The 25724-nt window shown below is 40.8% G+C and overlaps 1 long non-coding RNA gene across 1 annotated transcript in view; it reads right to left on the bottom strand.

The window, feature by feature from the left end:
• Positions 1–5756: 5756 nt before the first annotated feature.
• LOC128449823 (uncharacterized) overlaps positions 5757–25724 on the bottom strand; it is a 107751-nt gene continuing 87783 nt past the window's right edge. Inside the window, exons 5-6 of the long non-coding RNA XR_008339917.1 lie at positions 12849–12895; positions 5757–6675 (exon numbers count right to left, since the gene is read on the bottom strand). This is a non-coding gene — a long non-coding RNA (uncharacterized LOC128449823). The remainder of the gene's footprint in view (positions 6676–12848; positions 12896–25724) is intronic.

Genomic DNA, 25724 nt, shown 5'->3' with positions numbered 1-25724 from the left:
TGAGTCCAAGTGACAACTGGTCACTTGCAAAACAGCAAACTTGCAGTATCGTGTACGACATGTTTTGTGAGACCACCGTGACCTTGATCGTTCTTAAGATAAACGGTTCACCATGCAAAAAAGAGTTTGGTGGGGTCAAGTGACTTGACCTTTTACATTCGACCACCAAAATCTTGTCAGTTGAACACCGGAATTAACATTTATAGCAAATTGGGAGACATTTTCCCGAGGGGCTATTGAGATATTATGTTCCCAAGAGTAAGATGGATGAACACCATGAAAAACCCTCTGGCCAGCGCAGAGGCATATCAAATGACCCAATCGTATTTATGAATGTCATTATCAATATTTCTCTGCATAATCAGCTATGAATCTGACTGATCAGATTGGCTGTTGACTGCAGATACCAAATGAACTCTAGCGATTGTAAAACTACACAACAACAAAAACTCCAAAACACCTTAGACGTGTCGTTATTTCATGAGGAGCCGGCAGACATGTATGTGTGCAGGTTCAGGGAGGTGCATCCTGAGCTGGAGGCGGTTCAGAAGTTAGCAAACATTATGGGGTCAAAGGTCAACAAGCTGATGGCCAAAGGTGGAAAGGTGGTGTCCCGGACAAGAACCTTTTAAAATGTTATGCTTTTTGCCTTCAGGCTCTAAATCCATTTGGCACCAAACAGAGACATGTTCATTTCATTTCATATAACAACATTTACATCTAATTACAATAATTTGGCAGCTGATTTGCATAAAGTAAGTAAGGAAGTACATTTGGACATATGGTTTAAGCAGGTGTGAATCATGTACCAGTGTTTTACCTTGTACCTTCCTTATATCGACTGCTCGTTCTTCAGTTTTTAGTTCCGTTACATTCGGGAGTGAGACAGATGGATACCGACAGAACACCCCATTTCAACTGTGCTGATAAAATTGCCATTTTATTCACTGTTCTCGTTACTGTGCACTTTGGACAAAGTACTCCCCTGGAGGCAGAGAGGGGATTTTGATGCCAATCTTCTTGTCACACACTGGGTGACCAATGGGCCAAAATCCCCCAAAAAGCAGTGCAATCATCTAATGGTTTTCATTGTTAACAGTGAAATCCGAGCACCAGCGGTGGCACTAACTGCAGAGGCCGATTTTTGGCTTGACTTTGAATTTCACGACTTCAGCTAAGTGGAGTGATTTACAGGATCTTGACTCTCTAAGCCCAAATTTCTGCATTATGGCAGGAACAAGGCACAATGGACATGTGCAACACAGAGGCAGTGATGGAAATTGCCTTCGGGCTGCGCTGTTGGAGTGAACAACAGAAGAGAGGATCTATTCTGTATCTACATCAGTGGCAGGTACACGAACACCCACACGTGTACAGTGCACAAAAATACTGACATTGATTTATACACATGCGCAGAGACTCGTGCACACACAGCTCAATAGGTGGTCTGACAGAAGTGCTTTATTGTGCATGAATGCGCCTCAAATTTCAGTGTGTTGCATCAGCCAGCCAACTGTGTTTTTGCTAAATTAGATGCCCTTGTTTCCTAGAACAAATGCAATACCAGAGTGTGCAGTGTAAATGGAACTTAGATCACACATTTCAAATGAAACATTCCCACTCACTCTTGTTTGTCTGTTATATTTGTCATAACATCAGAGCATACCATACAAGACCTGCATATATATATATTCAAATTGAGTAATAGATTGTTAAGGTAGAATTAGAGCACATTCATCACAGTGTGCCTTAAAGGACACATTGTTTATTTTTTGTATAACAGAGTTTACTTCATATGTTGCTCACCACATTTTCGGCTTTTGATTAAAAACTGCTTCTTTATGACAATAACTATGCACGGTACAGCTTGGACAAATTCCTTTATGTTTAGATGAGAATTTTATGGCATGTTCATTGAGTCACTTTGTGGTTGTTTTTTTACTTTTTTAATTGATTTCTCCAGTAACAGGTTAATTTCTTACATTAATAAAATACACATTTCAGAACCATCAGCAGACATTTAATTGATTTCGTCAAGAATCCACATTAATGCATACATACATTTAGATTGCCCCCCAAAAAAGTATCTTCCATCCGAAAATAAATATTCTTTATTAATTTAGTAGTGATTTGTGATCGTGTCAGGGAGTATGGAAAACTTCATTCTGATGAAAACACACGCTTGGATTGTTTAAAAGTGAGATGGAATCCTTCAGAAAACAGTCTGATTATGCAGATATGGTGATGAGGCCTCGGAGCACTGTCAGTCTCTGACATTCACTTGGTTTGTCTAACTAATTAAATGATTAATCATTTCATTACTTATTCATTTATTTGTTCATATATTTACACATTTCATCAGTCATTCACTGAATCACATAATGTGATACAAACTCTGTAACACCTTCATACATTAATTATATCGTTCAGGCATAATAACTCAACAGTTTATGTTATGACATTTGTTTGTATGTTATATTTTCATTCTTCATATGTCACAACAGGTTTGTTTGTCAGTGCACAACCAATAGCACGAGGGATCTTGTCTGTCTCTCTCTCTTTCCCTGATGACAAAAGGTCAGATCTGCAGACAGAGAGAAACATTTAGAAATTTGACTCTGTCATTTTAATGGTGTTGTAGCATAAGCAATGTGTTTGCAGATGGAAACATGAGTAAACACAAGGGAGGTCCGTGCATACTGGCCGTCTGACATCTTTTATTCAGGTGTGTAAAGGCATCAGAGGCTGCGACAGCGTAACCGATGGGTTCTTGTTTCACCAACTTGTCAAGCAGCCACATCATGAGTGAGCGGTTCAAGTGACCCAGCAGCAGAGTAAATGAAAATGTGATTGACAACTGCAATATTCACGATATATTAACTCTCTGGAGCAGTGACAGAGGACTGCAGCATTCTGTGTACATTATTCTGTATACATCCTGAGGGCTGAAATATACTAAACCAAATACTACAACACAAAGCAAATAAAACACAGGAAAAGTTTTTTTTTGTCTACTGCAGTCATGTATTGTAAGTGTTTTTGTTTGTGTCTCTGTAAGTCATCAACGTTCTCATGCTTGGGCGTAGGTGATAACTGACATTGTAGATGTTTCATCATTCTTCCTGCCTCTTTTTTCTCAAAACATAAAAAAAAGATTGTTCTTTTAAAAAAAATTCAGGAAGCGAAAAAAATCTGCTGCTTGTGTGCATACTGTGACACATTAGCAACATGCACAAACATCCAGATGTGCACACACTGCTGTCAGGTCTGGTTTCGGCAGTGAATTTACCAACTTTGTCTTTGATCACAGTAAAGAGAATGGGTGCAGGGCATAGAGACAGTTTCCCAAACACAGCCACTACATAAACTCGAGGCCTAATGGTATTTTTAGCTATGGAATAAGATTTTTTTTTTACATAATTTGTCTGATAGTTCGGGTGGTGCTGTTTTCGTATTGTCTTAAATTTAGTTGCACATATTGTACTGAGGGATTTGCCCAAGTCTGCTCTTGTTTGCAATGTTTTGATCAAGATACTATTCTATTCTATTCTATTCTACAGCAGCATAAAGGAAAGTATGTACCTCACATTGCTATAGTTACATATCCAGTGCCACAATTCAACCTCCACCCCTTTGTGGATATTTTTAATTCTCTGATTTTTCGTAAACAAACTGTCTCAGCCATGATGGTAACAGTTGTGGCGGTACGTTGTGTTGTGTTGTGTTCCACTTGTGTATTATATCTCTGCGTTGTCTATTTTAGATTTTTAGTTTGTATTCCATTTCACCCTGATGTGCTCTGCCATGTTCTTCTTCTTTTTTTGTGCTCCCCGTTGTACCGCATTTGTCTGTTTCTTTCCTATTCCGTTCTGACCTTCATGCTATCTGCTGCATTTTTAGTATCAGGTGCAGTGAGTGACAGTTATTGGTCTGGTGTCAGTGGCTAAGGCTCAGGCGTTACCTCTCTTTAAGGCTGATCTCATTTCCTGCACACTTCCTCTGTGGGGTTAACGGCTGGCAGGCTCATGCACACTCTAGCTGAGGTGCAAATAGCAGGGAAAACAAAATAGCAACCATTGCTGTCATGGGAGGTAGCAAATAGAATATAATATCTGTAAACTGACATTTCATCATGTATTTCCCTTGAAAATGCAATTACTTACATATATATGTTAGATGTGTCAATATAAACAAATATGATGCTAAAAATGTATTTAGTTCTCACTCAGAATCTGTCACATCTAAATACAGTATACTCCTAAGCCTTAGCTGAGCACAGTAACAGCAAATAACATAATATTTTCTGGTTGAAAGTTTTTATTTAACCTTACATTCAAGCATTTATAATCTCATGAAGTGAACTCGTGGAGCAGAATATTTGTGCATTTTGAGGTAGGTTTTTCGAGGCCCAAAATTGGTCATTAATCAAATGACTTACCCCAGAAAGTTGAAAACTAGGAACCTAAAAAAGCCTTATTTTGCTTGCACTGTCTAATGGCTTGAGAGGCCTCAGCCCCGTGTCAAATTAGTCTATTGTTATATGTTGTTTTGCACAGTAAATAGCCGGTTTAGTGTAAAAGCAGGGGAAATGAAAGTGAATGAAGTAGTGGTGTTATATTTATATATGATGAGGATTATGTTTTACCAAGAACGAAAGACAGGAAGTAGTGGTGTTTCTTTTAAACCAGAGAAAAAGTTATTGAAAATATATTGTGTTAATACACTATTCTGCAACTTATAGTTTGTCCTACTTTGAATGAAGTATTACGTCTTACATGTACTACTTGAAATCATTAATAAGTCAGGAACAGGGGAGCAAGGGGATCTGCAGTCATATCTCAGTATGCATGTTATGTAAATATCTGCTCTCTATTCATTCACAAATAATGATGGTCCGACTTTTTTTCTTAAACCTGATGCTATGTTACATAAACTCTTTTTGGAGATGGATTATGTAGCAGCTTGCGTAAGTAAGGCCAGTTGTTGGAGAGAGCCGAAGGCAGAGGTAGTTGTGTTGAATTTATTACATCATATGAAACCAGTTTCTCCGTGTCACACCCAAAGTATGGCCAAGAAATAAAAAAGAAAAATTCTATTCAATTCACATGTATACTACACAATGACAAATCAACTAGATCACAAATGATCATCAAGCGATTGAAGTTAAATCGCAATCAAATAAAATGCAAATACACTCAAGTAAATTCTATTCTCACTCACTTCCAACAGTACAGTGTGTACTGCAGACATGTTCCCTTGTGAGGCCCGTTATAGGAAAACTTAGCCTCTGGTTTGTATTTATTTGTGAAACTTGTCAGTTATATCATCGGCACATTGAACAGACATGAAACCTTCCCTTTAAGGGTATGTCCCAATGTCGTTGATTTTCCTGTCTGGTAGACTGACTGGGGGCCCAGGCAAAGGAAATGTGATAATTAGTCCATGGAAAACATAGGGGCCCCTGTCTGACCACTTTAGCTGGGGTTAGCAGCCAGAGACAAAGATGGAAGGAGGCAGATATACAGAACTGATCCCAGCAGTGTGATAGCGCTAACCTAACTAATTCATAGTAATATGGATGTCTAACACTTGCTGAAATGTTTTTCTCACATAAAGAAAGTAGTGTAATATATTTATTTTTGTCATTAACAAATTATTTATGACTAATCCAAACAGTTAAAGCCATAAATGAGATTCTCAAACAAAATAAAACATCATTATTAAATGATATGAATGATGTAAGTAAATCACAAACATATCGTGAAAGGAGGCTTTATTTCATCCGTCATGCAGTGCTTTGGAAGTGCAACATTACAACTCAGCATTACATTTACAAGTTTCTTTACAATATTCATGAATAATCTATGTTGCAATGATAAAAGTGAAACGCCTAACATGTGCTTTCACATGAGGACCCCGCAGTCTGGGCATGTTCCTCCACGGAGCTTTACATATTGTATGAGTACATGTCCTTAATGTTGTCTTTGCTCCCCTGTGACCATCATTATTTCCTCACAGATACCATGCACATACAACTGGAGCAGATACAGGGTTTGTCAAAGCTCTTGTATCAGTACAGCTCCTCAGAGACATGCAATGTTCTGACCACATGTTTTCATGTATGGAAGGCATTAGGAAGACACTGAGGAATAGTGTCCTGTAAAGAAGAGCAATTATTATAATGCATAATCAAATATAGACTGTGAATAATCAGGAAACAGGAAAATCTAGGAAACACTATTTAGACAATCCTGACTATTCAATTAATACAAATTACAGAATTACATAAAACTCACATCACTTTGAAAAACATGATCAAACTTTGCGTCAATAGCTGTCATGATTTTATTTATATCCGTGCATAATGATTGTGTAATTTCTTGACAACTTCTTGTCGACATCCTGTGAAAAGTAACACTTGTTGTTGCACATTTTAAACGTATCACTCCTCCTCCAAAGCCACCAGATGTTGCTGTACACTGAAAATAAAACACTTAAGCTGCAGAGGAAGGAGGTGACAACGCAGATGACAGCCATTAGTTTCTTTAAGTGACACATATACATGATAAAACACTTCCACATAAGAAGCAAGAGGCAAATGTTCTAACTTCCCTTTTCTTTTTTACACCAGGTCGTTGCTTTCTTCACCATTTCCATACAGGCCACTTTCCAAATCTGCATTACACACACAAATAAGGTGTATTAATATAAGCAGACTTTTTTTTTAAAGAGCATACAGAAACATAAGTATATAAAGGTAAAGTATAACCTGTTCTAGCAGAATTAGACTATGCATAAAGGAATTGTTCATAGTGAACTCAAGCTTTCTTCTTTGTTAATTCTATTGCAATGTCTCATATGTTGTGTTTCATGCATCTGCCAAGGTGTTAGTTTGTTTGTTGGTTGTTGGAAAGTTAACACAAACACTTCTGGATGAATTTGCATGAAACATGGTGGACGGATGTGGTTTTGATAAGAGCCCATTTTGTTTGGTGCAGTTCGGAATCAGGAAGCTGATCCAAGATCTTTATTTTAATAATGCACTGTTTGAGTTTTTCATGAATTTCACAGGTTATAATTTATGGACTTCGATTAAAAAAAAAAAAGCCATATTTAGAGACTGATATCTTTGAGTGTGTGGACTTTTCACTACTGATCCTTGGCAGAAGTATGAGTACCACTGAGTGCTATTGTAGTCTCAGTTGCAGTCAATGTTACAATATGTACAAATGACCACGTCTTCATAGTCTATCAAATATATTACAGTTTAATTAGACCTAAAAACTTAACATAGGGTCTTGACCTTCAACAGGACCACTTGGCCTGTTGGGATTTTGATAACATGGTGTCTGTCCCGTGTCCATCGTGTCACCTTCACTGTATGAATACCCATTTGAGCCAATTTCTTTTGACCATTATCTATAGACATTCAACTCACTGTTATTCATATAGCAGCTTATCATAACAGACGTTTAGAGGCCGCATTACCTCATGACACGAGGTTCACTCTTGTCAGGAACCCAACATGGGCTCGTCCCTCAGCATTTGGGGTAGAATAAACTGAGGCCTTACTCTAAATCATCTCTAAAGTCTGTCCATGTGAAAAAAGGGCCTCACAAATCACCAGTCTTTAAAATACTATATCATTAAACAGGAACTGACACATAAATCTTGAGCAGTATATATTATCCCAAGGGGGTATATATATATATATATGTTTAGCACTGTCTGGCTGTCTGTCTCCCATCATGTCCGTCTGGCAGACTTCACATCCGGATGACTATCATTATGGCAAACATAATATTTAGCAGGGTATCATATTTCAGGCACCATTATATAATATCCTAAATTGCAAGTCACTGTGTTTTCAAGAGAGGCCTAATGTCTATATGGACAGTGTGTTCTTATATCTGAGAACATACAAGGCACAAGTGCAAGTGTAACAAGGTGGTTATACAATCAATGAATGGACTTGTATCTAAAAACTGTATTAGCCAAGTGAGGAGAACATATTAAACCACAGCTGAAGCTAAAACAAGCCAATGAACAAATGGACTTGTAAATGAGGATATGATGGTTATTATGGATTTTGCTTAGAACAGCAGATAGATAAAATTACCCAGACTGTCTGTATCGCTCATATGTCAAACATTCAGACGGTCCAACTATATCTGTGTGTCATCTGAGGATCATCTCAGTTGTGACTCATCGTGACAAATCTGCGCACACACACACACACACACACACACACACACACACACACACACGGTTGTACATCTTAATGAAGACACTCATTGGCATAATGCATTACCTAGCCCCTTACACTCACCTGAACAATCAAAACAAATTCCTAACCCTGACCTACACCTAATTGTAACCCTAACCCTAAAACCTAGCCTTCACTCTGAAACAGCACATTGAAAAGTGGGTCAGACACACACACATTATATATCAGGTAGTGCTAACATTACATTTTTATTTTGTAATAATGTTTCACTTTATAATGATGTCATCATGCCATCCTTAATACATTATGATGCCACGTGATTGGTTGATAAACTGTAGCCTTTTATTCTAATCTTGTTGCTTTCACTACACTGCATGACATCATATCCTGACTTCATAGTGATGTCATTAAGATGTCATTCCCACCTATCATAAACTATGGTTTTTTTAATCTACTTTTTTAACTGCATAAGCTTTAGATTGTGTGTATAATCTCACACAATGCAGAGACACGATGGAATTGTCATTTATTGAATTATGCATGATGTCATTTTCCGGCTGCCTCTCCTTTATGAAGTCGCTTATCATATGACATCATTTGATAGCTAATAATTTCCTGATAGATGTAGAAAGTCCTATTATCGGTTGAGATATCTAGGGAAATGTGTATATGTGGCCATTTAATTACCTTGGCCTTTACCCGATCAGCTCTGAAAGTTACACATCTACAGTACTAATCCCACCAAGTTTGGAGGAAATCTGCACATGTGTTATTGAGCTGTTTTGTTCGCCTAAACACACAAATGGGCGAAAACAACACTATGCTTCCAACTAAGAAGGACACAAATGGACAATCATCCACACTACATTGTTATAGCCTTATCTCACCGAATGTATAATCCTCCGCCTTCTCTGAGATGCTAATGTGACACAACAATATGATGGAGGAAATGTTATTTTCAAGAATTTGCGTGCATGGTCATCTCTGTACAGTCCTTGTCATCTTCCCGATGGTCACGCAAGGTCCGAAAATAGCTTTTTCTTTTCTTTATATTGAAAACATGAACACGTGGTTTCTCACTCACATGAGACCAAACAAGCCAAAACAAAAATGGTCGCCGATCAGCTCACACAAAGATGATGTTGAGGGAGGGGAGGGCAGAAGGTTGGATGGAAAAAAAGAAGCATTGTATTAGGGAGAAAAATGTAGAAAAAACCCTAACGAAATTAAATTACATCCCTTTCCTGTCTACCCCTTCTCACTCTTGTCTTCCTCTGCCTCCGGTTTTCCTCTCCCTTGTTCTGCTCTTTAATTTTCAGCTCATTCTGCTGCCTCACTTTCTCGTCAGTCCCCCCCCCCCCCCTCCCTCCATTCATTGTGTCAGTCTCTGTCTCTCTCTGTCTCTCTCTCTCTCCCTCCCCATGAGCAGACAGGCAGAGACAGGGAGGTTGTTGTTGTGCTTGCAGTCTGACACTATCGGCTCATAAATTTGTGTCAACAGCTTGTATGTCTCCTTTCCTCGCCTCTTCTCTCCTTTCCTCTCTCCTCTCTCCCTCCACTGGTGAAGGAGTGCAGGAACCCATTGACCTAGGGAGACGTTGACTGGCACAGCCAAACTCATAAACACACACACAAACCTGTGCATACATAGACAGACAGACAGATAGATGGAAAGATAGCCACTCAGCATTTTCAAGCTGCATTTCTGTGACTCCCCCTTCATCTGTTTCCCCCCCTCCCTGTCTTTCTTTCCCTCTGGCGATTTTTGCCGGCAGACAGTCGTCACTGACAAGCGCTTCCTGTGGTTGGGGGTAAACACCTGGGTAATGAGGCCACAGTGCACAACAACCACAAAAAAATAAAAAATAAACCCAACCAAGGTTCACAGCCTCACTCCGTGGGGATATATACTGTCGACACTCAAACAGGTCATACCCTCTCGTACGAGCACATATAGACACGTATTCACACACTTGCACATAATCCTGGAGAAAGACAAGCTCCGACAGGCAATGCATGCACATAAACACACCCACCCACACACACAAACACACACACACACACAAATGCACACTGGATGCTTGGCTCAGACTGCTAAACAAGCACCGAGCCAGCCCAGCTACAGTATGTCAGCCAAAACTCAATACCCAGACTGAGTTGAGGTGAGGGGGAACGAACCGAAGTCAGGCTTCTTCTGTTCCTCCACCATAACTAATAGTTTATTCTCCAAACTTGGAAACAAATCCCACTCCGACTGTTGTCAGTGAGAAACTGGGTTTGAACAATTTGCAGCACGTCTAAAGATGCTGACTGACTGCAGTGCAAAGTTGTGCTGTGGTGAAGTGCCGGGGAGCGACTGCAGTGAAGTGTAGAGCTGTCAGTCTAACTGCAGTGTTACTAACACTTCATGTCACTGGTGGAGTTTTTCCCTCTGTCGAACTGGTGAGCCATTTAACGGCTGTTTCACTGATCAATCTTGCCTTCTGCACATGTCACTCATGACAGTTTTAATCAATGATTGATGCCTCTGATGATCTTGTAAAGAAGGAGCAATTTGTGCAAAGCTGCTTGCCTCTGCATGCAGTGGCAGGATCAGTTAGTTCTCCAGACCTGGGAACCGATCAAACTGAACTCAATGTGTAAATAAGAGTTTTTAGAAAGTAATAGAAAATGTATGTCATTGATTGAGCTCCTCTTTGAAGTATATGAAAGGGTAAATCCACCCTGGTTATATCAGTGCAATGGAGATGATACCATAACAAATATTTTAAAGTGATTTATGGATTCTGGAGAAACACAACAACTCATTTTATCAATCGTGTTCCCTTATTCATCTTTCATTGTTTTAAAAAAATGTTAAAGCTAAGAGTCTCGGCCTGTAGCACAGCTTAAGAGGATCACTTTGAAAAAATTGCCAATTTACCCAACAACTGCAAGCAATACTACATTTACTTGCCACTCTCGTTCCATACCATGCACTCTTATCCAAATAGACTTTGTCACAACAGAATTGCATATTTCTGCTTCACCGCCTCACAATATTGAGGACACATCAAAGTCTCAAGGATGTTCCGTGTCAAAAGCGCAAGAGTACAAGTGATTCACTCAAGAATCATCTTTTTGTGTTATCTCCGGACAGTACGGCGCTGCCTGCATCTCATGTGTCACTGGAACAACAGGGAAGCCTGCGGTGAATCATCAACTCTGCCAGACGAGCAAAACTGGAAAAGCCTTTGAGCTGTTCTAGTTTCGCAGAGGTTTTGTTGCTCAAAGGACATCATGCAAAGCTTTTGTGTTAAGTGTTCCTAGCTGGCACTCTGCGTACTGTGTTCAGTATTTGTGCTAACTGTATATCCGTGTGTACATGTGGCAGTGACTGGCTCTGCATATTTGTTTTTGTGCGTGTTTGTGTGTGTGCGTGCGTGCGTGTGTGTGTGTGTCGGGCCATATGTGTCTTTGTGCGCAAAGGAAATGGCTGACAGTGAAAAATGTGACCAATTCTAATTTTAATTGCCAATGAGGAAAGGCCTCAATATTTATGGGTTCTGTCCAAATGAACAGAGGAGTAGGGTTTAAGCATGAAAGCATATTCCTTATCACAATTAAAAAGTGCTTTAACATGACTGCAACCACTTGAAGTTAGATTAGTAGCAGTATTGGCGAGATCGGCCCCGGCTTCCAACAATGGAAACTGAATGGGCAAAAAGGAAATTATTTAACAGAGCCAAAGGTAACGCTTTGTTCGTCTTTGAATTAGCCTCATGCTATTTCTTTGATAAATTTCCTTGTGTGGAACCACTAATTTTTTCTATCGTTTGAAATAAAATTACATGCACATGAAAAAAATATGCTTGGAGTGGGACCCAGCGACTTGATTGAAGGGTCCACAGAAGAAAAGAAAGGAGTAATAATTTGACGGCACAGTTTGAGATCCCTTTTTTGAATCATTACAGCTTGGACTGACAGTAAAAAGAAAATAACTTCCCAGTTATAAATAAGTCATAGCTGCAAAATAAGTGTAATTACAACGACATAACTGACTTGATAGATAGGATTTTAAAGTGGATTGGAGCCTCTTACACATACACACAGAGAGATTTACGTCCCCACACAAACACTCAAACAAGCAAGTGTGGACGTCGGAGTTCAAATTCCCATCATTACAGGCAGAGAAATGTAATTCAGCCAGTTCTTACATAAGGAAAGACAAACCCATGGGAAGACACAGGGCTGCAGCTGAGATCTGTGTAATTAGAGAGAAAGAGCATAACCCCAGGCAGAGAAACAAAAAGAAAGAGAGAGAGCAAGAGAGAGAGAGAGGGGCAACCAGAGGGACAAGGTTGAGAAAAATCATCCCGTGTTAACCTGAAAGAGAAAAGAGCGAGCGGAGCAAGGAGGGCGACGCGGCAAACAGAGAGCAGCTGCTGAGGATTTACATGCTGTAAATTATTCATGTAATCAGCTGTAGCACGACAGAGGGAGATGAAGACACAGACAACAAGAGAGAACAAATCGGGGCCGCAAAAGAAAGAGAGACTGACAGAAACGGAGGGAGAGAAGTGCGGAGACACTCAGGTATTGTGCACTGTAACAGACAACAAAGAGAGAGTGTAACACTTACCCCAACAGTCCTGTCTAGACGCGACCCGATCATTCCCGGTGGCACACCTGAGAGATAGAATAACCCTGTTTACATACGTGCCTCCTTCTCCCCGTGCACTTCAGATTTCCCCAGGCCATGAATGACAGCTAGACATTAGGACTTCTGCACGTTGCAAAACAAAGTGAGCCAAAGAAAGAGCATTAATAAGGTATTCACTGTGTGTGCTTTAGCTTCATGTGCTGATTACAAGCATCCCTGCAGGCAGTGTTCTGAATCTTAACACCAGAGTTGAACTAATGCAGAGTTCAAAACCCAACAGCCAACATATTCCATATACAACAGGAAGTACACCCAGTTTGAGTGGAGTTTTATTTTAGCGTTTATGTTGATTAAATGTGTAGTAAGAAACTCTAGAGGCCTGCGTGCGAGTGATGAAATGAAAATAAAAGCAAACAAAATAAATATGCATGATATGCATGTATAATGAATTCAGTGAGATGATGAGTGATTCATAAAATGCCATTCCACAGACATAATTTAATACATTCTGAAAAAGTTTTTTTTCCTTCCAACATGATGATGGTTATTTAGTGTCGGACTGCCTCTTAAATTATGTCATCTCTTGTCTTCCCCTCTTTCCCCGTCGCCCACTGCTATAAAATATGTTACGGAGAATACATCAGAAAATACCACATAAAAAATAACGACCTCTCTGCACCCGCCGCACTCTCTCTCTCTCTCTCTGTGCGCAGTTGCACTCTCTCCGACGCCCAGGAGCTTTTTGAGAAGATGCTGATCCACAAATTCCCATGGGGTTTTGGCGGAGTGGACCGGAGCCAGTGGAAATTGCAAACAAACACTGGAGCTGCTGTGTCTGATGTGAGCACAAACAACCTCAAAGCCCTCATTCTCACACGTCACATCTGTGTGTGTGTGTGTGTGTGTGTGTGTGTGTGTGTGTGTGCGCTTGATCGCAATGTCTAGAAGGAAAATTCAAAGGCATTAGGGCATTAGATTTATGAGGACATTCTCAGTGACACAGGCAATAAAGCAAAGATCCCAGCTCCTGTCAAGGGTTCATATTAGGTCTTATTGTGGCGAGAGAGAGAACGAGCGCGTGAGAGCGGACGGACGGAGGGCAAAGAAAGAGGTGCGACTGGGGGGACAAGAAAGAAACAGAGTGACTTTGAGAAAAAGAGCCGGAGAGCAGAGACAACAAAATGGAAAACAATTTCAAAAAAAAGAGAGAGAGAGAAACCTCTCATGACAGGCCAAAGGCGAGAAAAAGGCCACAGCCAACCATTCAAAGAGCACCCGAGAGCAACAGTCACAAGCACCCCCACCCCACCCCTCCCGTCTCTCCACCCCATGGCTCTGGTGGCCAAGCCCGCACCACATTATGGGTCCCTGGGTTTTTTATAATGGCTGGGTGTGTTCTGATCCCGCGCTAAAGTCATCTGCAGTTAAAACCCAATTCCTAATTAGTGGTGGGAACCAGAATGAAAGAAAAAAAGGGAACAAACAGATTGGTGGAGGAACAATTAAGCCTCGCTGAGGGGAAACAATATTTTCAAACAATATTTCACATCGTGGGGTGTTATGGTGCCACACGAGGCACACAGCATGTAATCATGATGCTGTAGATTTCAACAAATGACTGGCAATATGTCACAAGCACAGATGACACAGCATCGGGAGCAGCTGGGGGTTCCACATCTTGCTCCGAGACAATTTGGAAGAGCAACAGATCAAATCAGGAACCTTTTGATCACTCGGCCGTTCTACCTCTTGATTCATATGCCCCCAAACGCTATAGCGATATCGCATGTATGTCAAGGAATGGCGTCAACTGAAAAACAGCTTTGTTTTTCCATACAAGTGTCTAGAGGAAGTTTATAGGACACAAATGTTAACAACAAAATAAGTAGGGATGTGTGAACAAAAAGCTCTATTTGGCATTTTTTTATTGACTGGCTTTGCACCAAGAAGGGAATGCCGTCGACCACTTTAAATGGAATGTCCCGTTGAAAACACATTGTTTAATGAGTAAATAAAGACACATATCTGAATTACTGCTAGAGCTGGAAGTAGATCGCTAACACATGTTTGTGGTGTGCACTGCGATGTGGACGTTTCAGTCTAAAAACTCCAATGTGCTGAAAACATAATGTAGAATAAAATAATAATATGAGACCATGCAATATATATTGTTTGCATGCCGTGATGTCAAATGGAATTGTTGTCAGTTGGTTCTTTGTTCACGTTGCACTTTTGCTAAGAGGCATGGGGAGCCTCACTGGTTAAATACTCAGCAGTCAGACAATAGATGACATCATTGATAGAGCCATTAAGCTGAATAGAGTTTGAATGCAGCCTCACATTGATCAATCTGATCAACAGCCACCCAGCAACATCAGCTCCCTCGTCCCTCTCCTCTGACCAGGTAGACTCCACCTGACAAAGGTTATGGTCTTGACAGCATAGGCTCAAGAGAAGAGTTCTAAAGGCCTGTGGCCAAATTTGTGTGTCACACTCCAGCACCCTTTTAACCTCAGATACATCTGAAGAAGAACATTGAGGTGTGGAAGGCCCCCTGTCTGTTTCCTGTTCTGAAGAAGGCTCACCCAGGGCCGACAGCCTATAAGCCCTAGAGGGGCAGGGTGGGGTGGGTTAAAGGTGAAGAGAAGAGGCCTCCTTTTGTCATTAGGGTTGCAACATAAGAGATAGTGTGGAGATTGTACAGAAGAAAGAACACATAGTTGTCCACGGACAGCACATTGAACTGCACCATAAGGGCTAGAGTTTGCTCTTTTTCCCGTGGAGTCTCCTGTCCTTCAATGTCCATTTTGTACTCTATGGTTTGCTTTGGCAGAAGCTTGAGGATGGCGAAAACCACCGGACCCAAGAACCTGATTCAGAAGGCTGAGTCAGTCCTGGGGAGCTGGACTTGTAGTCTTCCCCAGTATGGAACATTTCTGCCATCCTTAACAAACTGTTATGTCTGACCAGAGGAGCAAGTTCAGCCAGAGACTCTGGATGACTAAGTGCTCTACTGAACACCACAGGAGGTTCTTCCTTCCTCTGGCCATCCAGATATACAATTCCTCTTTCTGCTGAAGATTACATTTTTTTATAAATTCCAGAATCTATTCCCACTACTGTTAACTGCTAATTTACTGGTCCACATTTGGACCACTATCGATTCACATTTCCCTTTTCATTCAGTTAATCCACATTACGGTTGATTTTAATACATTTAGTTTAACCTATGTATGTCTCAACTTTCACACTCTTATGACGTAACCTTAACATTACTTTTAAACTACTTCACATTCCGTACATGGAGTGCAATTATTTCCCTTCCCTAACTTCCTGAATTGAGTAATTGTAGCATAGACATTTTCCCTGTGGGCTTCAATTTGCAGCTTAATAAATGTACATTTCTTCTGGTAAAATGAAAGCCCAAATACAAACAATACATTCTTCTGGTTGCACTTTAAGATTCGCCCTCTGAGCCTCAAAGACTAACATCACTCGCAGGGAAACTCTTTTGACAGCGCGTCTGTGCTCTGTCTATGATACCCTACTTTCTCTGAGTGCAGAGAAGCTTCTCCGACTGTGAGATACAACCCAGACTTGCATATTTCTTTGCCAGTTATTTCTCCATAAGCTGTTCTCTATCACTGAAAAACATCTTCATTCTGTTAATCGAACGTTTTACTTTTGTGGTCTCCATCAACTATGACTAAGGAGACTCTAAAGCTCATGAAACTGCTGCATGTGTCAACTCAAGGAGAATGTTGAACTTCTAAAGTAATGGAAATGTAATTACAGATCACATCACTGCTGTTGCAGGTCAAATGGTTTTTGGATGTGCACAGGATTGATTTGAGCAAGATGCTACAATAGTATCTCACTGCTCAGCCCTGTGCCTCACTCTATACCATGTGTTTCTCTGTAAATGTGTGCAAGAGTTCACTGCGAGGAACAGAAAGCTGCACAGGGTGTAAATCTCACGTGACACAATCACAACATTAGATCTTGTGAAACTGTGCAAAGACAGGCTCTAAGATGTGGCAGACTGGTTCATTCAATCCAGTATCACGCTACAGAAAACAGACTTTAACAGTGAGTTAATGTGTTAATTCATCAATGTTAGAGTTAGGCTACATCCAGTAGTTTAAGAGTTTTTAGAGCCGCTAAAACTGTGTAGAACTCAACATGGATGCTCAATTCCAAGCATTGCTGACTTTTTTGTGCATTTCTGTCTTGTGCAGTCAGACTGTGCATTTCACAATGATACATCTGTTTACATGTGCAGGAGAAGTTAAGTGGTTTTCAGGCATGTTAGTATGGACGGGGATTAAAACTGATAAGGACCCAAAAAGCCTATGTGGACAGAGATCATAATATGGATGTAGACTCAGTTTTAACTATGATTTGATGCTGTTAGCACCTAATTGAATTGAATTACACAACTGAAAAAAGTTTTGTGTGATGATTTTGTCCAATTCTCATATTGTCACTTTTACCTCTCTCTCTCTCTCTCTCTCTCTCTCTCTCTCTCTCTCTCTCTCTCTCTCTCTCTCTCTCTCCATGAGGTGTTTTTCCAGTCAACAATGTTTTTGTTTTTTTGACAGTGTTATGTTGGAAGCCAAATGTGCTGACTCGCAGCATGGACATGATGTCAACACACTGGAATGCCCCTCCATCTCTCAGGGGGTGGAATGGCGAGTTTATATTTGATTGACAGACGGTGACTGAGGCCACTGAGTGCGGAACGTGTGCTGAAGGAGATTAAAACTGACTGACTGTACCTACTGAGCAATTAGGAGTGAAATTAATTGGTTCGTTGTCCCTTCATTGGACTGTTATTAGCCAAGGTGCTCCTCACTGGAAACCATTTAAATTTGAGCTAATTGACGTAATTGCTCTGAAGATGACAGAACTCCTGTGGCACGACAGAACGCAGTACGCTGTTCCTCTGTGGGTTAACAATGAACTGAATGGTAATTGACAAAATGTTGCAATTCAGAGCGAGGAGGCAGCTGTGAGAGAGAGACATGAAAGACGACAGTGTGTGTGTGTGCGTGTGTTCAAGTGCGTGTGTGTATCTGTATGTGTGTAAGTGTATGCGTGTTTTGACAGCATGGAGTTGAGGTCATGGAAACTTAACCGCCTGTGTGCTTTGGCCTGTGGATTAGCCAGGACATGCCTCCACTCTGGCAGGAATGCTTCTTTATCACACAAACACAGACTTACTGTACACACACACACACACACACACACACAAAAGGTCAGGCTTGGAAATTAGAGCAGTGTTTGACATGACCTTGGTAGGCCACTTCTACAAACTGGTTAAAAAGTTTATACTAAGTATAAATGATCTATCTACAGCACTAACCCATATCACATAAGAGATTCTCCATGCTCAAACACATGGTGTATTTATGATCTCACTAACTCATACACTTTAAATGTTGATGTATTTATTTTTTTATTTGAACGTGGGATAAATGTTTGATTATTTCTGTATAATTAATCCGACACTTACTGCATCATCGTAAAAAGGAAACTTGAGCATATATTTTTAAACCTCCCTCTCTGTGTATTTTTGACTTGATAGATCATTTATGCTGCGTGTGCAACATGCATATCACTGTAGAAGATCAGGGGGAGTCAGCTTGCCAACTAAGATGTCATCAGCAGCCTTCGGGATTCTGCCCGAGTTTGGAATATGGTTCATTAAAAAGACATCAAACTATGTGACAAAGTGACAGGGAACTATACGTTTTTTAAGAGATATGATATAAACCAATTAGGAACAGTGTCTTTCCTCGCATGATCTCCGAGATGATCGGTCTGATAAACAAGTATTCACTTACATCTGTGGCTGAGGAACGCTTCATAGCTTCAAGTGAACCAGCTTCTGTGCTGTGTTCGCAACCAGCAGCCAGATCTCCAGATGATCTGAAGAAGTGGCTGCATGGGTGTAGATATATGAGAGGTGTTTTATCTGAGGGAAACCAGAAAAGTGCTAAAATAGAGCTTGTTTGTGTTCAGCTTCGTGTTCAGCTCTCACTCCTTGTCACACAGGTCCACAGAACAGGTGCATAGGAAATGAAAAGGCTCCAGTCAAGTTGACGTTACGCTGAGTGTCATATGTCGTTAATTACATGACCCTAAAGCTGCCATATTGTATCAATAAAAGTTGAATTATGTCCATGAATGTTTTACATGTAATCACCAAATCCTCTGTTTCATCTTGACCCAATTGGAAATATTTGAATCCGCAAACCAGGATGTTTCCTTTACACAATACATATGTTATTATGTTATAGTAAAAGATAGTATACATTTTTTAAGAAATTCAACCAATGAAAGCAAGTGTTTAACTCAAACTTGATGACCGTGCTTCCTGTTGAATACTGTACATTCTCCAGCTAGATCAAAATCCACCCAGCACCTGGAACGTGTTACAGTAAGTCACAGTTGGAGCATATCGTTCCCTCGGCGAACAGGAAATGGCTTATTTCTCCTGAGTAGGCCCTGTCCCGGCGAGGGAAGTGGCTAACCACATGAAGCTGCAGCGATCCAGTCTGTTTACACACAGTAATTTGCACAGGTGAGAGGATGGGCTGCTGCATGGGATGAACACAGCGCAGCCTTGTGAGGTGCTCACCGCGAAGGAATGGAGGTCATTTGGAGAAGTCATGAATTCATTTCATTCATCAATCCCAGACTAAGATTTGTTCAGGCTTTAGAACACATATGTAGAACAAATATTTTTTTTTAACGAGTTTTAGAAATAGTCAAATAGTGTTATTTCAAAGTAGGAGTGGCCCTGCAACATCAGCCTTGGAACGGCGATTAAATAGTGTGATATCTGTATTTAATTATAATTAACCTAAATAAATAAGTTATAAACACACCGTACAGTGTACACACACACACACACACACACACACACACACACACACACACTAATACATACATGCACACAGGAGTTGAATCTAACATGGTCTTAGAAGTGCTAGAAGTGACTTTACAATAACAAACTCGAGGAAAAACACCACACCTACGCAGTTAACACTACTCCCACCTGGTTTCACAAGTGAAACACTTGAAGTGGCTCAGCTGCTCAGAGGTTGGCATCGTCAGGGAATTTTTTAAATAAAGTGTATTTTCTTTTCACATGCCCTTTTTTTAACATATGTTTGTTTAGCTTTGAATCAGGTCGCTTTCCTCCAGTTGAAAAAACATATCAGGTGAATTGGACTGGAAAGGAACTTCCGCATAGCAGGCGAGGCTGGGCTCTTGATTTACTTCAAGAGATATAAATCACATGCGCACTTTAAAAAAGACCCTCCTTTTGCTTAGGTTTAGGTTTTAAATGAGCCTATTTCCATCTAACATCTGCACTAGCCTGCCTCATTTTACTGCTTCTCCTCTGGACAAGTGGCCGAGTGTGTTCATCGGGTCTGTTATGTCGGCTGCGAGTCTTGTGACGTTGTTGTGGAGCTGTCTCTGGCAGGGCAGAGATACTGAAGAGTGTCACTACAGGGCCCATGTGACTCCTCATCACGTGTAAACACTGACATCCCTCTCATCTTCTCAATCATTCCTTTACTTACTCTAGCCTCTCTTCCAGCTGACAAAAAGCCCACAAACATCTGGCTTTTGTCTGCAGTGAGAATGGAATACAATCGACTCTCACACCCGGGTGGAATGACTCTGCAGTAGGCATGAGTTTTTATCAACTCCGGCTCTGATCGGCAGTGATGGAAACATGACACCCGGGTGAACGCGCTTATATCTTTTTCTTTTGTTTGGCAGTCTAGATACTGATGCTGGAATTTTCTAATGTACATTGATTTTCTGGATTCTGGCACTAAAAGAAACCATGAACGTTGATGTACTTATTGTTTTATACATCTGTGGAACGAAATGCAAAAGGGATTTTTTATTTTTCTTCATATGTTGTAAGTTGCAAGTGATCTAGAAGCACTCAGTCACCATTGAGTTTGAAAGAGGGACTGCAGTAGAAGACATAAAGGTCTAACTACCGTGATATTGTCACTGGTCTCCATGGTGCTTTCTTCTGCTGGGTGCTGTGATTCCCCTTCTGATGAGTTAGGTTCCAGCGCGTCCATGATGTTGAATATGACTCACGGGGGAATGAAAAGCAGAAAGGCAAACATCTCTATGGGAAAGGAATCAATTGCCTTTTTAGCAGGTTCTTCTAATGTTGGAGTCAAAGGTGTATGAGACAGCAATGACTGACAAAGAAAGACATAACTAACATGGTCTCAACAAACAAGGGCCTCATTGAAACGATTCTCTTTAATCTTGCATTTCTCAAACTTCACCTCTTTGACCTCCATCCTTCCTTCCACTCTCTTGAATCCATTTCAATAACTTGCTGAGGATTGTAGTCGTTTTTCTTACTCACTCTTTCATTCATTTCCTCTTCATCTCTCCCCAAGGTCACTGAAGGAGGTTACTTTTTCCTTTACTTCCCTCTCTCTTTTGCATAACGACCATCCACCCCTCCTCCAGTGGTTTTGCCTCTCTTGTGAGGTTATTCAGACTTGTTTACAACTCTCCCGCCCTCTTTTCTCCTCCAATCACTCACTCATCCATCACCACCGCTCATCATCCATCACTTATACGGTCGTTCCTCCGTCTTTATCATCCATCTTTAGCCGTGGCTGTTTACGTGAGTGCTTGACTCTTTGCCGCGCTGCTTACTGACCGTCCTTGCATTTTCGGGCTACCCACCTTCAACTTTTAGCCTTTCCTATATAATATATCTTAATTCATCCTTTCCCTTCCATCCATCGATCCATCACAGTTTTTGAAGTAAGTCATGTATAAAAATCACCACTTTCTCTTTCTTTCCGTCCCTCCATCCAGCTCTCACCTTTACTGAAAGTCAAGTCCTATTTGTCGCTACCTCTTTCCTCACCTCCTCTCTCTCTCTCTCTCTCCCTCTGATAAGTTTTCTGAAGTTATTTGAGGTTTGTTTGTGAGTTTTCTGCCATGTATTCCCTCTCTAGCCCGCCGTGGTACAAGAGTTGTTTCACTCGCAGACTTGATGTTTCTAAGATCACGTACAGACAAATGTTGCTGTAGATGCTCACTGGCATGAAAGGCAATGGAAGAAGAAAAAAATAATCACAAATATCTGACCAAAACAAACCAGGCAGTCGACACCACCCCACACGCTGGTACTGCGTGTGTGTGTGTGTGTGTGTGTGTGTGTGTGTGTGTGTGTGTGTGTGTGTGTGTGTGTGTGTGTGTGTGTGTGAGAGAGAGAGAGGCCAGCACATGCACACCAACAGACACAAACCCTGTTGGATGCCCATCTCATACTTCAGAATGCATTTATTTTTTTCCTCCTTTATTTATGCAGCAATCCCCTCTCAAATCCAACTCACACCCGTTCCTCTGACTGACCGGCTGCCCTCTGTTTCTTTTCAAAGCGCAGAATTTCACAGACCTTGAATGGAAGACTGGGTGAGAGGGAGGGAGAAGAAACACAGCAAAGGTAATAACCTGATTTCGCCTTTGTTGGATCTGATTTGAGAGAGGAAGAGTGTGTCAGGAAAAAAAAACAACAGCGGGCTCTCTCCTGTCTCGATTTCATGCCAGATTTTTATTTGTATTATTTTGAAGAGGGAGAGCGAGAGAGGGATGGAGGCATGGAATGAAAGGAGAGACAAACTGAACAAAGAGAGATAGAGACAGTGAATCACACCCCATGCCAATGAAATGAAGTGAACTGGCACAAAGACACAGAGATACCATTGAGAAAATGAGTGTGCTGCTGGGTGAGGGAGCTGGAGAAGGACGAGTGGGAGGGTATTACCAATGAATGAATAGTTTAATAGCTCTGAAATCAGCCATTCCACGTGCACAAAAATGAAATAAATACCTCGCCCCTGTAATTTCAGCCCTTTTTTTTATAGGAATTGCAGCAAACAGTGTTTTTTTTTTTTTCTACCAGCATAATTCGTAATAAGTCAGCACACATGACAGTGCCTGACACCGGATAGCCAGGGAGACAACCAGACAGGCAGGGACAGAGGGGCTTATGGGTAAACACAGCCTTGCATGCCACTCACACCACACACACAGCCAGTTGATTACCCCAGGTGTCTGTATTCACACATGAGGAGCATTTGAATTTTTGAACTGCTCAGAAAACATGTGTCAGGCCTCGCCCGTGTGTCTGTCACCCTGTAACGCCCTGACAATAGCTCCAGCACAATTCATGTAAAGCTGGAAGAATGTGCCAATTTACCCCAATTTCCTGCTCACAGCATCAGACTCCACTTCCAAATGTGTATTTTTGCGCATAATACATGAGGCGTGCCATTTTCCTCGCCAAAAGCATCTCCATATCAACGAGGATGTCCCAATTTGCCGATCTTGAAGCACATCCCAATTTAGTGCTTAAAACATCACAGCGTTAGCAGCTATATTCAAATGTATGTCTCCACATGGGGGACGGCTACCCTGGTGCATTTTGCCACTTAGGTTTTTATGCAGCTCTTGTGTTTTTCACCTTGAAAAATCAAAATAAGCTTTACATAAATATCCCCCCAGCAACGATATCCTGGTATGATAAAACATATCTGTGGCTTATTATTTGTGGTAGGACAAGGCTCGACAGGTGTCGAGCTGAGAAATCCACTGGATTATCGATGAACTTGTCCATTTGTTTTCTATCAAAGTTGCAACTTAAGTGTTATTTGCTCAGGCAGAGGATTCAAGGAGCATGTGATCAATATGTCTGTTATGTACACTGAATTTACAAGTGGTTGTTTTCAGCTTTGTTTGCTTTTATGTATGAGAACAGAAATATCATCGACAACTTACATCTAAAAAGATTAAGGGGACGATTTCAAAAACTTTAATTTTGTTACAATCTTAACCTGACTAACTGAAAATATACAATGTTTATCAAATGAGAATCCAATCCTTTTAATATATTAAGACATTTCTCCCTCTCTGGTGCTAAATGTTATACTTTGTAACCGTTATCCCTGCCTGATGAATCCATGTAGTTATATCTTGTTTAACAATTATATCAAAAAGAATGATAATAATAATAATGATGGCTTGCATTTATATAGCACCTTCCATGGAACCCAAGGAGGTGATGCATGCAGCTAGAGCTTTCAAACAGTTATTTCAATGTGGGTTTGCTTATTGCTTTCTGTGAAGCTGGTGCTCAACAAGTGAGGGGTTCAAAATTACCATTTTCAATTCCACAAAGTTAATTTTGTACTGCTCTCTTTACATGATTGTTAGTGTCATGAGCAGGGTATTGTTTCACCTGTGTGTGTCTGTGTGTGTGTGTGTGTGTGTGTGTGTGTGTGTGTGTATGTGTGTGTGTGTGTGTGTGTGTGTGTGTGTGTGTGTGTGTGTGTGTGTGTGTGTCTGTGTGTGTGTGTTAACTTTTGGAGCTGATCCAACAGATGGAGGCAACACACAGTGCATTCTTCCGCGCCAGGTCCGCTGTTAGGCCAAGGTCTGTCTGTCTGCTGAGAACCGGTTGAACGTTGTGTGATCCTGTTTATTAAAAAAAGTTTATTCTGCATCCTACCTGCAGAGGATGATAAAAACCTTTATGGTGATTTAATGGATGTTTCTACTGAAAGCACCGGTGCTGGATTTGCACCGGTGCTGATGGTCAGTCAGACTGTGACCAATGGCCAATATGTCATCGGGTTTGTGAGAGACAAGGAAACAGAGAGTGAGGGACAGTGCGGCAAAGAGTACTGCAGATCTGCAAAGATATTTTATGATGTGTAAAGAAACCTGTGTAATTACGAAACTATGGCAGGACAGATATATTATATAGTATATACAGTAATGTATATATACTATTACGGCACAAACATGCTCGCAGGGTATGCATGGCCCCATCAAATATTTTGATTCACATTCATTCATATTTGTTAAGCATCACAGAGTCAAAGAGAGCTTGAAAGGATTCAGCAGTGATTGTCTATTTGAACTAAATGAGACCAGAGTGAAGCAGAATGAAGGCACAATGACACAGGCGTTGTTATTTTATGTCACTTAAGGAATTCAAATCGTTTACCAGCCTCTGCATTGGATACCGACGCGGGAAATGATCAACATTCAGATCCTCCTCTGCTGTTTGAGACATCTGCAGAGTTTTCAATTTTATTTTTTAATGCAAGGGATTGATTATAATTCCAGCAGCACTTTCAGAAAGCTATTCCAGTTTTGAAGGGCAACGTTTTAATAAGGTTTTATTGAATCGAATGGATCAACGACCACCGAGATTTTAGTGTTTCTTTGTTCTATTCTCTTTCCCATTGAGATGAAATCATAATGCACCACACTGGCCTTGTGCAAAATGTGATTAATCCAACTTGATTAAATTAACGCACAACTTTTCACTTTATTTTTGTTCTGTGCTTATATGGCTCCTGCTGTACTTTCTCACACAAAGAGGCGGATGTGATGAGAACAGCTGTCAGGTTTCTGGTAGGATAAAGACAGAGAGGAAGAAGACAAGAGGAGAAGGACTCAAGGAAAAGTGCAGTGTTATTGTCTAAGCCTGCCTTTGTTTACACTTGTTTATGATTAAATCCATGGTTTTATTGTTGCCTTTAGGAGCGGTAAGCAGCTCCCATTTCCACTCCCTCCTTCTATCCAGTCATCCATCTATTCATCAAGCTTTCCTCACCTTGCTGAAAATGATCTTTGGGCCAGACTGTGTTTTTCTGACTGTCTGTTGGCTTCTTCTCCTCCTTTGTTCTCTTTTTTCTCTGCTTTTGCCTGACTGTATAGCGGCCACTTGTATCCCCTTGTGTGTGTGTACACTTGTGTGTCAGCGCACATGCACTAAAC

The sequence above is a fragment of the Pleuronectes platessa genome, chromosome 10 (genome assembly GCF_947347685.1).
Source record: "Pleuronectes platessa chromosome 10, fPlePla1.1, whole genome shotgun sequence".
In the NCBI taxonomy this organism is placed as follows: domain Eukaryota; kingdom Metazoa; phylum Chordata; class Actinopteri; order Pleuronectiformes; family Pleuronectidae; genus Pleuronectes; species Pleuronectes platessa.
Note: the sequence above shows the minus strand (reverse complement) of the source record. Positions and strands in the feature narration are given on the sequence as shown.